This window comes from Astyanax mexicanus, chromosome 24, assembly GCF_023375975.1.
Source record: "Astyanax mexicanus isolate ESR-SI-001 chromosome 24, AstMex3_surface, whole genome shotgun sequence".
Taxonomy (NCBI): Eukaryota; Metazoa; Chordata; class Actinopteri; order Characiformes; family Acestrorhamphidae; genus Astyanax; species Astyanax mexicanus.
In genome coordinates, this window is record NC_064431.1 from 19,199,604 (window position 1) to 19,215,307 (window position 15,704).

The window sequence follows — 15,704 nt, forward strand, 5'->3', positions numbered from 1 at the left end:
ACGGAAGGTGCATCTCTATCCCAGTCTCAAGTCTTTTAGAGCCTCCAACAGGTTTTCTTCCCGGATTGCCTTGCCCTGTATTTACAGTGGATTGCAAAAATGATACATGGTTTTCAAATTTTTCAATCAAATCAATATCCGAAAAGAGTGATGTGCAAAAGTATTCAGATACTTACCAGCTTTGCGCATCTAGAGACTGAGATTTTCATCTAGAGACATTCTTCTTTTCAAAACAGCTCAAGCTCATCCAAATTGAATAAATGGATATTGTCTGTGAACAGCATTTCATTTTTCATGTCTTGCCACAGAAGCTCAGGACTTTGACTGGGCCTAAGACATCCCAAAACATGAATATTCTCTGATCCAAACCCTTCCACTGTAGCTCTGGCTGTAGGCCTGGGGTCATTGTCATGTTGGAAGGTGCATCTCCTTCCCAGTCTCAAGTCTTTTGCAGTCTCAAACAGGTTTTCTTGCTGGATTGCAGGACGCTCTTGTCACAAGACTAGACAAGACATGACATTGAGGTTACAAGAACGATGCAAGAATAAATATTTTGTAATTAATTATCCTGTATTGGATTCTAATGAAGTTTCAGTGATTGATTATAAATTATATATGATTTATCATATGCTCTTATGTATGATCTTACATAAGTTGCTTCGGAAGTATTGTGAGCATCCTTGTGTGGTTCTATTGTGAGGGTTCTGACTTTAACTGGCAAGCCCCCTTGAGAGTTCTATACAGTCCTGGCAACCTATGACCGAATCCAAGACTGTCGCTAGTCATTTGAGAAAAACAAGAAATTGTGATCTGTAGATAACATGATATTTAAAATACAGTGGATTTAACCTGAAAACAGAGGTATTTTATTTTCTATGGTTTATATTTTGCATCACAAATCTCTACAAATATATAATGCTCTGTCATTGAAACCAATCTTGACTGTTTTTAGTAAACTACTTAGGGAGTGTTTTATTAAACCTTTTTTTTCCTTCTTCATGTGTTCGTGTATTGATGATGATGTCTTTCTGTAGGAGGTAGTCTTTTAGATGATCGCCCCCTATAGGACTGGCATGCTTATGACAAGCATTTCTTTGTTTCTTTGTGGATGGAAATATATATATATAAAAACAAAACGGAAATAGGAAAAGGAAGGAAAATCTCTTTCTTTAAAAATATCTGGATATTTGTGGTTGAAAGTCTGATTGAAGATAAACTGTAACTCAGTGCAGTTATATTCCCCAATAATTTGTAGCAGCTGAAGTGTTTCAGATATAAAAGGACACAAGGCCAAGTGTAGCATTAACAGTGAGTGAGTGGATGGGATTATGGGATGTCCAGTGACAGTAGGAACAGTGTGTGGAATGGGAGTGCACTGTTTTTGGCAGTGAACCCATTGGCCTTGGCCTTTTTTTCTTCAGTTCCTCACATTCTTTCCAGCCCAGCAGCAGCAGCAGCAGCAGGTGTGTGGAGGTGAAAAGTCTGGAGTTCCAGCCAAGAGTCCAACTTACTGCTCCCCACAAGATAAACAGACGCTATACAGGAGTTAGCCTGGAGGGTAATTAGACCGAGGACTTTCTCCTTTACCTACCTAACATCCTTCCAAATCATTCCAATCAGAAAGTTGGAAGTTAGCCTTACTTTAGAAGACTGAATTCTTTTCTTTCTTTTGCCTCTGAGTGTTTTTCTCTTGAAGTCGCAACAAGCTGAAAGCTTTGCAAAGAGCTCTGGCCTTAAATAACACTCAAACTATTACACTCTGAGGATATGATTCATCACAGCGTCTGGGCGAGAGCATCGCCGGAAATGTCACCGGGGTCTTGTCCAAACGGCAGTTCTAAGAATAACGATAGAAAGTAGAAAAATACCCCTTTTGAAAGAAACACGAAATACTAGTGCATCTCAAAAAATTAGAAAATCATTGAAAAGTTACTTTATTTCAGTAATTCAGTTCAAAATGTGAAACTCATATATTATATAGATGTATTACACACAGAATGATCTATTTTAAGCGTTTATTTATTTTATTGTTGATGATTATGAATCATCGAAAATCCCAGAAATGAAAATGAAACAATGAAAATCCCAGAAATCAGAGCTCAGAGCATTTGAATACTATATAAGACCAATTGGTACTTTGGTGTTGGCAGTGTGCCAAGTCCTGCTGGAAAATGAAATCCACTTCTCCATAAAAGTTGTCAGCAGAGGGAAGCATGAAGTGCTGTAAGATTTCCCAGGAAAACACTGAACTTTGGACTTGATATAACACCAGCAGATGACATGTCTCTCCAAACCATCACTGACCATCAGAAAATTTAACAAATTTCATTTATAAATCAAGGGTCTGGAGGAAGAGTAGAGAAGCACACAAGCTTTTTGAGGTCTGAAAGAGCACAATTGGTCTTGCTCTCTCTCTGAGTGGGTAGATGACGCTCTTTCTCCTCATTCACTCTTAGGGTGATGTCAATCAGCACACAGCATCTGTGAGCTGATGTATCGGAACCGAGTCGCTGCGCTTTCCTCCAAGCGTTGTCAATGCTGCATCAGCAGCAGTTTTAAAAAAGGCTGTACATCACCTGAGTTGCAGCTAAATGGGTGGAACAATTGGCCTAGTTAAATTAGGAAAAAACAGAAAAAAATAGAAATAACTGTATAAAGACTACAGGCCAGACTCTTTTTTTTACCCCTAGACTGCTTCCTGTGAGCTAAAAAAGAAAAGCATGCCCTGTTGCCATTATTTGCATCTACTGATCTATTACAGGAAGCTGGTATAATACTTGTTTCTGTACAATAGAGAACAGCAGGCCTGTGTAATATAGCCTGTAATGATCATCGTCACTCCTGTTTATAAGCCTGTTTCCTTCTATCAGCCTAAACTGTGCTCAGCACGACCTCAGCAGAAGCTGTTTCTCATTTGCTTCGGTTTTGGGTTGGGATTAGATTAGATGTACATCGCTCTCGCTGATCCCTCCCGCCTGTCTGACTGCTGCATCCTAGGCCTTCTGGTCGTCTGGATAAAGGATATAGAGCTGAAATTCTCTTTAGAAATAAATAAATAGGCTAACCTTAATCATAGACTTGGGTAATATGACAATATCTTATCATTTCATGATCAGTTTTGTTTTCAGGACACTATGTTTTTTAGAACATACTGAGAATGTCATCAATGTATAAACTATACTATATATTTAATTTACAAAAAGTGATTATGTGATTATATTATGTGGTTAAATTTGATGAAGTGCAGTGGCTTTAAATAAAGATCACTGTAGCAAACATGGGATAGTATTTGATAATGTTTTTGTAGTATTTGGTATTAAAAATCACTGTAGTATGGGATATTATTTGATAGTATGTGGCAGTAATTTATAATGTAGTACAGGGTAGTATTTGATAATATTTTACAGTATTTGGTATTGAGTATCACTTCAGTACAGGATAGTATTTGAGAGTATTTGGTAGTACGTTTTCACTGTAGTACAGGATATTATTGGATAGTATTTGATACTATTTTTTAGTATTTGGTATTGAGTATCAATATCAGTGAGTATGAGTATCAATATTTTATAGTATTTTATAGTATTTGGTACTAAGTATTACTGTAGTACAGTATAGTATTTGATAATATTTTACAGTATTTGGTATTGAGTATCACTGTGGTATAGGATAGTATTTAATAGTATTTTGTAGTAAGTTATCACTGTAGTATGGGATATTATTTGATAGTATTTGATACTATTTTCTAGTATTTGTTAGTGATTATCAATGTAGTATGGGATTGTATTTTATAGCATTTGGTTCTGAGTATTACTGTAGTACAGGATAGTGTTTGATAATATTTGGTAGTAAGTTATCACTGCAGTACAGGATAGTATTTTGATAGTATTTGACAGTATTTAGTAGTGAGTATCACTGTAGTAGGATATAGTAGTTGATAGTGTTTGTTAGTATCACTGTAGTAGGGTATAGTATTTTGTAGTATTTGGTAGTAAGTATCACATTAGTAGGATTTAGGATTTGATAGGATTTGATAGTAAGTTATCACTGTAGTACAGGATAGTATTTGATAGTATTGTATAGTATTTGGTATTAAGTTATCACTGTAGTACGGGAAAGTAATTGATACTATTACGTAGATTTGGTAGTAGGTTATCACTGTAGTATGGGATAGTATTGGATAGTATTTGTTAGTATTTGGTATTGAGTATCACTGTAGTACAGGATAGTATTTGATAGTATTGTATAGTATTTGATAGTATTGTATAGTATTTGGTAGTAAGTTATCACTGTAGTATGGGATAGTATTGGATAGTATTTGGTAGTGAGTATCACTGTAGTAGGATTTAGTATTTGATAGTATTTGGTAATAATCAATGAACATATATCCAAAAATAGACAAAAATAGACATTTTGGTGGATTCCTAGTTAATATAAGAATCAAACGTCAGTGGTGCCTTTTGTCTGCATATTACAATAAATATTGTGTATAGTGAAAATTAGGGGTGTCACGATTTTGATATTTTATCGAAATCTATCTAAATTATGTCATGGTCTCGAGCATTGAAGTCAAAAAGATGATCGACGATCCCTCCCTCTAAGCTACGCACCCGCGCTACTCAAATAGCGCAGCACAATGTAGCCGACTCCTCAAAGAGCAGCCCTTTCTCCAGAGAATGTGGACATTCTCATCTCCTTAAAGAAAAACTTGAAAATATAAAAATATCAGTTATTTGTCTAGCCTCAAATATGTTTACAGTTTTGGTCCCTTAAGGAGCATCTTTCTCTCAGATAAAGTTAATAATATATCTTTATTAAAGAAAGAAATTGTCATTCTCAGGGACCGAGTCTTATTTTTCATGTTTAACTGTTATAGTAGGATAGAGTTCAATTTATTAAGGCTCTAATTGTTCTATTATTTTGAACAGGACTGTTCCTGTATTTTTTTATTATTTATTTTGTTATGTTGCACATTGCTGTTTTAATAGTGCACACTGCTGCTACCAAAAAAAGCCACTAGATGGCATTACATATATATCTTAATTAAATTATTTAAATTTGACCATTAGTGCCTAATGTGGTGTATAACAGATCACTTGTATCACTTTGCATCACTTATATCAAGCCCACCTTTTGAAAAAAGACATTGTAAATTTGATGAATCAAACCAATGAATGACCAAAGACTAATCTAAAACTGGCATAGGCCTCTCTGCTGTAAAAAAAAAAGAAAAAAGAAAATCGAGAATCGAATCGTGACCCTAAAATCGGAAATAAAATCGAATCGAGGATTTAGAGAATCGTGACACCCCTAGTGAAAATGTCTTATGTTAAATATTATAGAATATTATAGATAGAATATTTGTACCATATCGTTCACTCCTATTCTCACAGGCCTGAGCAGTGAGGACCTATAGACAGGCCTGTTCTCTTCACAGCCTGCTGCTGCTGCTGACTGCTGTCTTCATCCAGGCTATAATTAAGCTCCACTGCCTATATATAGCATGACGGAGGCAAACAAGCTTGACAGCGGCGCTCCGAGTTAACGGCTCTTGGATCACTCCACCGTCGCAAATGGAAGTTGTAGCAGGAAGCAGATTTGTTTTGGATGTCTCTGAGATGGATGCAGATGGGACGGGAGAGGAGAGCCAACAAAGGCGTCGGCCTAGAGAGCGATAATAAGTCAAAGATGAAGGGATGACAAGTGATGTTTATGGAAATTCTCGGCTGGATAGTTTTCCCCGAGTCTTTTTTTCAACCCTATTTTTATCTAGACCCATCTTCATCTTTATCAGACTGAGGTGCAGGGAGTCATATGCAGTATAAATATATAAATATATGGCTGCATGGCAATAGATAAAGTTTTCCCTGAGTCATTTTTTATCTTACTACTGTGCCCTTTGACCTGATAAACAGGATTCATTTAGCTAAAGTTAAATCATCTTAAATTAATTTAAATATATGAAATTTCTCTTTTTTTTTTTGCATTGTTATTTCGGACTTATATTTCTTTGTTTTGATTTTACAGAAAGTGTCTTACTCCATTGGCAGCGATTAGTGCTTGTTTTAAGTATTATTTCTTAACTCAAATGAAAAATTAGCAATTATTTTCTGAATTAAGCAAAAATATTTTGCCAATACAGACACATAACTAGTTCAGGTTCTGGGTAAGCACTTGTCAGGGGTGTCCTCCAGGGTTTCCTTCTAATGCTTCTCTGAACGCCTGTAATGCCTGTATTTTTAATGAGTGTGTGCACCTTAGCATGAGATATCATACCTGTGTGTGAAATCTGTTACAGTAACGTTAGCATTAGCATCTTTGAGGTGTCAGTGAGGTGTGATGCGTGTGACTATGAGGTATTGTCGTATTTTCAGAAGAGCAAACCAGAGCCTGTGAGTGTCACCTCAGTTCTCCATTAGCACTGAGAGGCAATTAGCATGTAGCATATTTTTCACACTATAAGGAGCACCAGATTATAAGGCTCACTGTGAATAAACATCTATTTTCTGGGCTATTTTCATACATAAAGCACACTGGATTATAAAGCACATGTTTTCCTTCTAATAACTGTTTGGGGGGCGAGACCTGTGATGCTAAGCTAAGCTAAGCTAAGATAAGTAAACAAGTAAACATTTTCTTTTAAAGACAAACAAGCACTGGATGTTAATTTACACAGATTTCTCTCCTGAAAACTGCTTATTTGGGAGTGTAAAGCACTTCCGTTTATTTATAGTAAGCTTAGAATTCCAGATTTCCCCTAAGGCACTACACTGAGGAACCCTGTTTCGGTAAGCCAGTGCGATATTAGCTAGCGATTTATCCCACGTAGCTTGTTTTAACATGGTAAACATGCAGACTACAGTCTGATATAATTACCTCTGAATGGTGAAAGAGCTAGCACTTAGCATGGTTAGCAGGTAATGCTAATGCTGCTCTAGCAGTGCTAGCCAGAGTTAGCAGCACAGACTACAGGCTGATAATACTCACCTCTGAATGGTGAAAGAGCTAGCACTTAGCATGGTTAGCAGGTAATGCTAATGCTGCTCCAGCAGTGATAGCCAGGGGTTGGCAGCAGGCTACAGGCTGATAATACTCACCTCTGAATGGTGAAAGAGCTATTGCTTATCGTGTTTAAAGGGTAATGCTAATGCTTCTCCAGCCTTGGTGCTGGAGAAACTTCACTTAAACTGTATATTCCTATATAACGCTGTACTTCTGCAGAGCGGCTGCTTCTTAACACCTGACTGGTAAAATCACACATGCTGACGATTTTTTGGAAAATTAAAGGATTTTAAGTGCGCCTTATAGTGTGAAAATTACAGTAAGTGTAGTAAGTGTTCTTCGAAGGAGACAGAGAACAACAGAGGCCTTCAGAGCTGCTCTGTTTAGATATTTGAAGGTATGAGCCGGGCGAGGGATTTCACGTACGACCGGTTTTTCTCTGTAAGTTGAGCAATTGTGTGAATGGAAACATCTAAGAAGGCTTTTGTTTTGGCCCTCCGGCCCCTATAGCACTGATTCCGTCACAGGCCGATCACTTCAGAGCGAAAACGGAAATAGTGAATAGTGCACAGTGAATATTTCTCTCTCGTACACTCACGCATTTTGAGACAGATACGAGCAGGAAGACACGAGCATCGTCTGTGCTGGAGGATGAATGGTATTCTGTTATTTTTGTCTGCGTGGTTTGGAGTCATCCTGAGTGCAGCCAAGCCTATGAAGGATCTCCAGCGTAGGAGGAGTGGAATCACTCATTCTCCTCATTCTGATATCTGAGGTCTTCTCCATCCTGTAGAGCCTGTGGAGAGCTCCACCTTAAAGATTATTGTAGACTTTAAGTGAAGTATTTTACAGCTGATTTTTTTGCAGGTCAGGGTCATAAATTGGGTGATATTGTAAAATGATTCTATCACAAATAGTGATGTCAATTAATTTTTAAAATAAATTAATCAGATTAATCACAACAGAATTATTCTCTTCTTTTTAAGACTAAGCTTTCAATAATAGATATTTAAATATTAAAAAAGAAAAGAATCAGAGTTAGATTAGCAAATAGCAAAATTAAATTAGATTTATTTTAGTTGTGTATGTTGCTTAAAAAATTAAATGCATTAATCGCAGCAAAGTTCTGTTTTTTTTTTTTTTTAATAATAAATACAGGGGCATCAAGTGGTCCAGCGGTCTAAAGCCCAGCCACTATGATCGGGAGAATCCCGGAGATTGCTGGTTCGAATCCTGGTCATGCAGCTTGCCATCAGCTGTCAGAGCCCAGAGAGAGCACAATTGGCCTTGCTCTCTCTGGGTAGGTAGATGGTGCTCTTCTCCATCCTGTAGAGCCTTTAGAGTGCTCCACCTTAAAGATTATTGTACACCTTAAAGACTGTACAAAATGAAGAAGCGTTGTACTGCTGGAACTTCTGCTGGTCAGCGTAGTGGATTGGGCAATATATTATAAAATTATTTAATCAAAATTAGTGATGTCAATTGATTTTTAAAATATGAATCAAATTAATCACAACAGAATAAGCTTTCAATAATGGATATTTCTATATAAAAAAAATAAGAATCAGTGTTAGATTAGCAAATAGCTAAAGCTCTGCCACTATGATCGGGAGAATCCTGGAGATTGCTGGTTCTAATCCTGGTCATGTAGCTTGCCATCAGCTGTCAGAGCCCAGAGAGAGCACAATTGGCCTTGCTCTCTCTGGGTGGGTAGATGGCGCTCTTTCTTCCTATCACTGCTAGGGGGTATAATGATGTATATGTAATGATGCTAGAAAAGAGGCGGTGGCTGACTTCACCCTCCTTGTGTTGTGGCATCACTAGTGGAAATTGAGGAAATCAACTCTAGCTCCATATTCCACATTTGAACAACTTGGAAAAGAAAACATACCAGCAGCTGAGAGAAAGCGAGCAAAGAAAGAGAGAAAAAATAAGAGGGACTTAATTTCAACTTTTCATTTTTACATTGTAGATAGAATACTGTAGATGTCAAAACTAAGTAATTTTAGAACCTCTAGCAACTTTTCTTGTAAAAAAACTTTTTTTGTAACTCACACAGTCTCAGTCACTCACCTCCTCCACAGTGTCTGCCTCTCTGTAAAAAGCTAAACATCTAGCTAGCTAGCTCATCATTGAACAATTTGTCTATAATAGGTTTAAAAATAAAGAAAACTAAAAAGAAATAAAAAGAAATAAAACAAACAAAAAAATAACCCTGAAAAAAAAAAAAAAAACAACAGTTATAATAACAGAATAACAGTTCCGGCTAACGGCCGCTCTTATAATAACTTAAATATAACAACACGGCAAAAAACGTATTCATGTAATTTACGTAAAAAAATAAGTTATTTTGGGAAGTGAAGTGCCTATTTAAAAAGCAACAGAAGTTGTTAATTTGTTAAGTGTTCATTTGTAACATTTCTAACATATTTAGGGTGTTTTTTACTCACTTTTTTCCCTCCCACAACGTTAATCCTTTACAGCTTCAAAAACATGTATTATGCAAATTAATGACGTCATTTAGGACAACTGAGGGCTACTTTCCTAACTGAGGATTTGGCAACACTAATACCGCCCAGCACTAGTTTCTACTGAACTCAGCAATAGTAAACCACATTGTGTTCACATTGCAAAAAAAAACAAAAACACAAAAAAACTCAACCATGTGACTAATCTGTTTTTAAAAACAAGTTTGCACCTTCAAAATGTACAGTTTCATCCAGATATGAATAAGATATTGTCCTATTGCCCATCCCTATTCTACTATATTACTTCTGAAAGCTTATCTCCCTTCCTCCCCACGCTATAAAATGATTTGCTTTGATTTGACCACATCCCATCCGCACTGCCACAGGTAGTGATTCACTGTGTAAATGAATCTAATAGGACACGCCCGTAGATGACTAACCGTAACTGTTTTCAGGGTGTCTCACTCTAGATTGCTGAGTTTAAACAGTAGCTGTGATTAATAATCATGCTGATATCTGAAAGCGTGGTTTTGATTAAAGTGGTTTGAGGTTTAGTGAGGCTGGTGCTTGGCAGGGTCATAAGCGGTGTTTGGATTTGTGTCTAGAAGTTTCGGCCTCTTCAGTGTATCAGTGATGCTCTTGTGATCTTGCACTACTTTCTTTTTTTTTTTTTGAAAGCCTGTGCTGCCCCCTTGAGGCTGAGTCTTTGCATTGCAGTGTACCACTAAGTATTGTTTATATTTATTATACTGTGTATGTGTCAAAGTCTCTGTGTGTGTGTCTGTATATGTGTGTGTGTTACCTTATGCAATAATATATGCAGCTCTGGAAACAAATTAAGAGATTCTGAATCAGTTTCTCTGATTTTATTTATAGTTATATATTTGAGTAAAATGAAATTTGTTGTTTTATTCTATAAACTACAGACAACATTTCTCCCAAATTCTGATTAAACATATTGTCATTTAGAGCATTTAATTGCAGAAAACAAATGTCTGAAATAACAAAAAAGACCTCAAATAATCACATTTTTCATGCATCTTGGCATGTTCTCCTCCACCAGTCTTACACACTGCTTTTGGATGACTTTATGCTTTACACTCCTGGTGCAAAATTTCAAGCAGTTCAGCTTGGTTTGATGGCTTGTGATCATCTTCCTCTTGATTATATTCCAGAGGTTTTCAATTAAGTCAAATCAAAGAAACTCTTCATTTTTAAGTGGTCTCTTAATTTTCCCAGAGCTGTATATATTATGCTCTAATAGAATCACCTAATCTAACTCACAAATTGAACACAAATTGAGCACCTACTGTACTGTTTGTTCCACACTGTACTAAATAAAAAAAAAACACAAATTCACTGTTAATCAATCTGTTCACACCCATTCACAAATGCTTATTTCATTTGTTTACGCACTATAATGATGTCACAAACTCACTAATTGCCTTCTCTTTCAGGATATTAACTCTTTTAGGTCTTATAGCAGGAACAAATGGTTGGATTAAAGGGCCCATAATAAACAAAACTAAACATTTCCCCAATATTCAGAACATTCTTAGCATTGTTAACATGTAATGCTCAGTCAAGTTATTAAAATTAATATATGGAGACTGTATTACAAAATTTGTCGATGTATTTGCATATACGCTTCCACATTAAGTAAAACTAAATACTGGGGCTCTATGTGGTCCAGCGGTCTAAGCGATGCCTCTATGATCAGGAGATCGCCTGGTCGAATCCCGGTCATGCAGCTTGCCATCGGCTACCAGAGCCCTGAGAGAGCACAATTGGACCTGCTCTCTCTGGGTGGGTAGATGGCGCTCTTTTCCCTTATCACTCCAAAAGGTGAGGGCGATCAGCACAAGACATCTGTGAGCTGATGTATCAGAACCGAGTCGCTGCGCTTTCCTCTGAGCGCACTGTGATTCTACTTAGCAATGCTACATTTCCTGGTGTTGGGGCATCACTACTGATAGGGGGAGTCCTAATGAGTGGGTTGGGTCCTTTAGCTACTATACAGACGTTTTATTTCTATATATATATATATATATATATATATATATATATATATATATATATTCTATATATATATATATATATAAACCTAAATACTACATTTTCCTTTAGCTACAATACAGACATTCGATAACAAATATGGACAGTGGAAGTTCATGTGGAAGTAGGGGTGCACTGAATGCTTTGAAACAAAAATTTTATATTAAAAAATATAGATTATATATGTCAGAAATTGGCAACAAATAGGCTAAAAAAGCAAAAAAATATATATATATAATTTATACTAAACAATAATGGTTTCTTTAAAAAGAAAAAAGAATCTTGCAACATTTTTTATTCTTTTTTAAATACAAAAACAAATCAGCTTCCATGTTAACAAAAATCTTTCCTTTCAAACAAATAAAAAAAAGGCTTTTTTTCCAGTATGGTACATTTGATATGTTTGATATGGGCCCTTTAAGACACAGATACAGCTCACAGTGTGTTTAGAACTTTTCCGGATCACATCTAACCTGCTAGATGACCCTCATATAGCTGACCTTCATGTCTGACCCGATCCTCCTCACCCCGTCTCTCCCCTCTGTCCCTCGTTCCTCTGAGGACCCCTGAGGGAGCTGGTCTCCGCTGAGCTGGTGATGAGCTCTCTCTAGTAGGTATTTCAGGCATGTGCTCCTCACTACAGCTCCTGCATGATCCTGTACGACCAGATTTCACATGGTTTGCATTCTAGATGCTGATACTGATAATGGGCTGGAATTACAGTGACTTGAAAAAGTATTCATACCCTTTGAACTGTTTCCCATTTTGTCACCTTACAACCACAAGCTTAAATGTATTTGATTGAGATTTAACCATTAAAATCCTTGAATTCTTTCAGAAATTGCCTTAAAATCCTTTTGTGCCTTATGTATGACTTTTACCAGTCAGGTTGTAAGGAGCAGTAAAGCCATTCTGCTGAAGTACAGAGTTAAACAGGAATTTCAGTGAAGTTTCTCCAGCACCAAGGCTGGAGCAGTATTAGCAGTAGCTGCTAACTGTAACGCTAGCGCTTTCGCCGCTCAGAGGCGAGTATATCAGACTGTAATCTGTGTGTTTATCGTGTTAAAAGAATCTAAGTGGGACTAACCACTAGCTGATAGCACCCTGGCTAACAGAACACTCAGGCTTCAACACTCAAGCACTGCTAAACGCTGTTAATTGCAGCTAGCGCTGATGCTAACTATGCTGTTGTAAATACTGGAAATCTTAGCTTACTGTAAATAAACAGAAATGCTTTACTCACCCAAATAAACAGTTTTCAGGAGAGAAATCCTTGTTCTACTTCTTTGTCTTAATATTGTCGCTTAAAATGCGCCCCACAATCCAATGCGCCTTATTGATAAAATAGACCAAAAAAATAGACGTGCATTGATAGTACACCTTATATTTTGGTGCACTTTATAGTCCGAAAATTATGTTGCATTCTGTTCAAAATGTTAATTAAATAAAAATCTGAAAAGTCGTGCCAAAGTATTCAGCCCCCTTTGGTGCTGTGGTCAAATGAGACCAAACGCACCATCCCTGCTGTCAAACATGGTGGTGGCAGCATCATGCCGTGGGGATGCTTTTCTTTAGCAGTGACAGAGAAGCTTGTCCAAAGTAAGTGGGAAGAAGATGAGGCTAAATACAGGGTAATACTGGAAGAAAACCTGTTAGAAGCTGCAAAAGACTTAAGACTGGGAAGGAGATTCACCTTCCAGCAAGACAATGACCCTAAAAATACAGCTAGAGCTACAGTGGAATGGCAAAATCAAAGAATATGCATGTGTTAGAATGTATTACGCCCAGTTAAAGTCTTAAAGGACCTAAATCTCATTGAGGATCTGCGGCAAGACGTGAAAAATGAAATCTGCTGTTCACAGACAATCTCCATCCTTCCAATCTGGTTGAGCTTGAGCTGTTTTTTTAAAGAAGAATGGGCAAAAATCTCAGTCTCTAGATGCAAAGCCAGTAGAGACATAATTCAAAAGGCTTGCAGCTGTAATTGCAGCAAAAGGTGGCTCTACTAATTATCAATTTTGAATAAATATTTAAGTTTGTGGTTGCAAGTTGACAAAATGTGAAAGAACTCTTTACAACTTTGGACACGTTGCATGCCAAGAATACATGCATGTCGTAGTTCCACTGTAGTACTGTAACAATGTGTAACATGATCACTGTACTCTGTATGTTCTGAGGTTTGTAAGAATTGTTTATAATAACTGTGAGAATGAGAATGAGATCAGTCCAGTATCAGCTTTTAACATCTAGTGCAAACTGAAAGTTTATAGTGTTACTTAGCTTCTGGAATCTTCTACTATTCAACTAAAAAAGTTTCCGAAACACAATTCTAACTCTGCACGCAACTTAAGACGAGTGTAAGCAAGACTTCCTATTGTTAGAAATATTAAACCTCCACAGGATATGAAATGAATCCGCAGACAGGATTCACTCGCTCGTGGCTGGTGACTGGTGATGCTTTATGTTTAAGTTTTAAAATTAAGATGCATGGCTTTAAACTAAGGAGGGATTTCTAATTTTGATTGCACATCTGATCATTTACTGTCAATGATCAAAGGTAACCCTAAATAGGGATGTTCAATTAAGCTTGAATTAGACGTCGCAGATGGTTTAATTATTATGCATCATGTTTTTTATTCGTACATAATCTGATATCTGTTTTGTACAACAACAACAAAATAAACGGGCAATTCTATTTTATTATTGTAACATTAATTACCTTATACAAACACAGACAGTACTAGTCTAGCACCTCGCTTTTAGTTTAAAACACAAAAACCGACCAATAGCAGCAGAGCTAGCCTCTCCCTCCCACTCCAGTTTAAACACTGGAATATCTGGCTAGTTATTAGCCTGCACATTCAAGAGTGCTGTCTAATATATAGCTATATTTAAATTTTTATAATTCCATTTATTAATCTACATCTAATCTAAAGGTTGAACATATTTAGCTAATCACAGACTTAGTTTTGTTTAAAGAAAACACAAACAAAAACACAGCTTTATTGCGCCTTCAGAGTGCCCCTAAAAAGTGCATAGTGATGCCCCTGTTAAAAACCTCAAAAAATTGCATTATGGTTGTAATAATACACAATAGACACTTTATCTACATGTTATTGGTATGTGTGGGAATTACAGGGCATCTCACAATAGGATATTACAGGTGCATCTCAAAGAAGTTCTGAGACGATGATATCATGATGCTGTGATTCTGCAACACAGAAAAGGCCATAAATAAGAAAATACTAGAAATGATGGATGTATTGGTGTCTGTTTCACAGAATTTGACAACCAATATTCATTTGATTAGCGCCATCATGAGGGGTAATGAAGCATTAACCTAAGTAAAATCAAGGGGAGGTATTAGGGAGCACCATTGTTTCAATAAATAAAAATTATATTTATAATTATTTGCAAATAAAAATGCCATATATCGCAGTATCGATATTTTGCTCCACACCTAGTTATTAGTGTTTAATTGGCAGCATTTTGATTAATATGGGTTCTAGGAGAGGAATAGAAAATAGTTTGGACGCGAGCCATTTATTTGTTTCCAAAATCTGTTTTGGAAAATTAAGTGTAATAGGATGAAGTGCTACAGACTAGAAGCTCTCTAGCCCAGAGGGTTGTTGAACCCAACTGCAGAACAGTTGATCTCAAATCAGGTAAACCCAAGAAGAAAAGAAAAAAAATAAATAAATAAAACACTGCTCCTTAGATGGGATTGAACCCGTGTCGTCAGGGTCGCTGCCTCGGCTAGTTAATTGGGACATGGCCGAGAAAAAAGCTCTCATAAAGAGATAGGGAGCCTAAGAACGGGCGGAAAAACGAGAACAGGCAGAAACTAAAGTCACGTCGAGTGCGACATAGAGACAGGGGAGGGATGTAAACAAAAGCTCACCAGAGAAGCATTTTATTTTTCATTTTTTTCATTACCAATCAACCTCACAGGCCAGATTGCCGACCACTGATATAAACTATTGTATTATAAATGTCTAATTCAAGCTTAATTGAACACGGAACAAGACTTTCCATAAATCAGAATGTCATCAATGTACAAAAGTGGTCTTATCTAAGCTTTTGGATCTTCCTTTGAATTTCTTCTCTGTGAACGATGTGCTGCAACCTGAGCTCAGACTGTGCATGATGTTGGGTGTATCGTGTGTTTGTCTTGCATGAAGT

The 15,704-nt window shown here is 36.8% G+C and overlaps 1 protein-coding gene across 15 annotated transcripts in view; it reads left to right on the forward strand.

The window, feature by feature from the left end:
- The window catches only part of plekha6 (pleckstrin homology domain containing, family A member 6), a 141,064-nt gene that overhangs the window by 87,274 nt on the left and 38,086 nt on the right, over nt 1–15,704 (forward strand). Inside the window, exon 1 of one of the 15 annotated variants that reach the window (XM_049471628.1) lies at nt 11,544–12,136. The exons of 13 other annotated variants lie outside the window; for them this stretch is intronic. The gene's annotated coding sequence lies outside the window, so the exon portion shown is untranslated. Of the gene's footprint in view, nt 1–11,543; nt 12,137–15,704 lie in introns of those variants that run through there. One more of the 15 variants, XM_049471626.1, reaches the window with a different exon arrangement.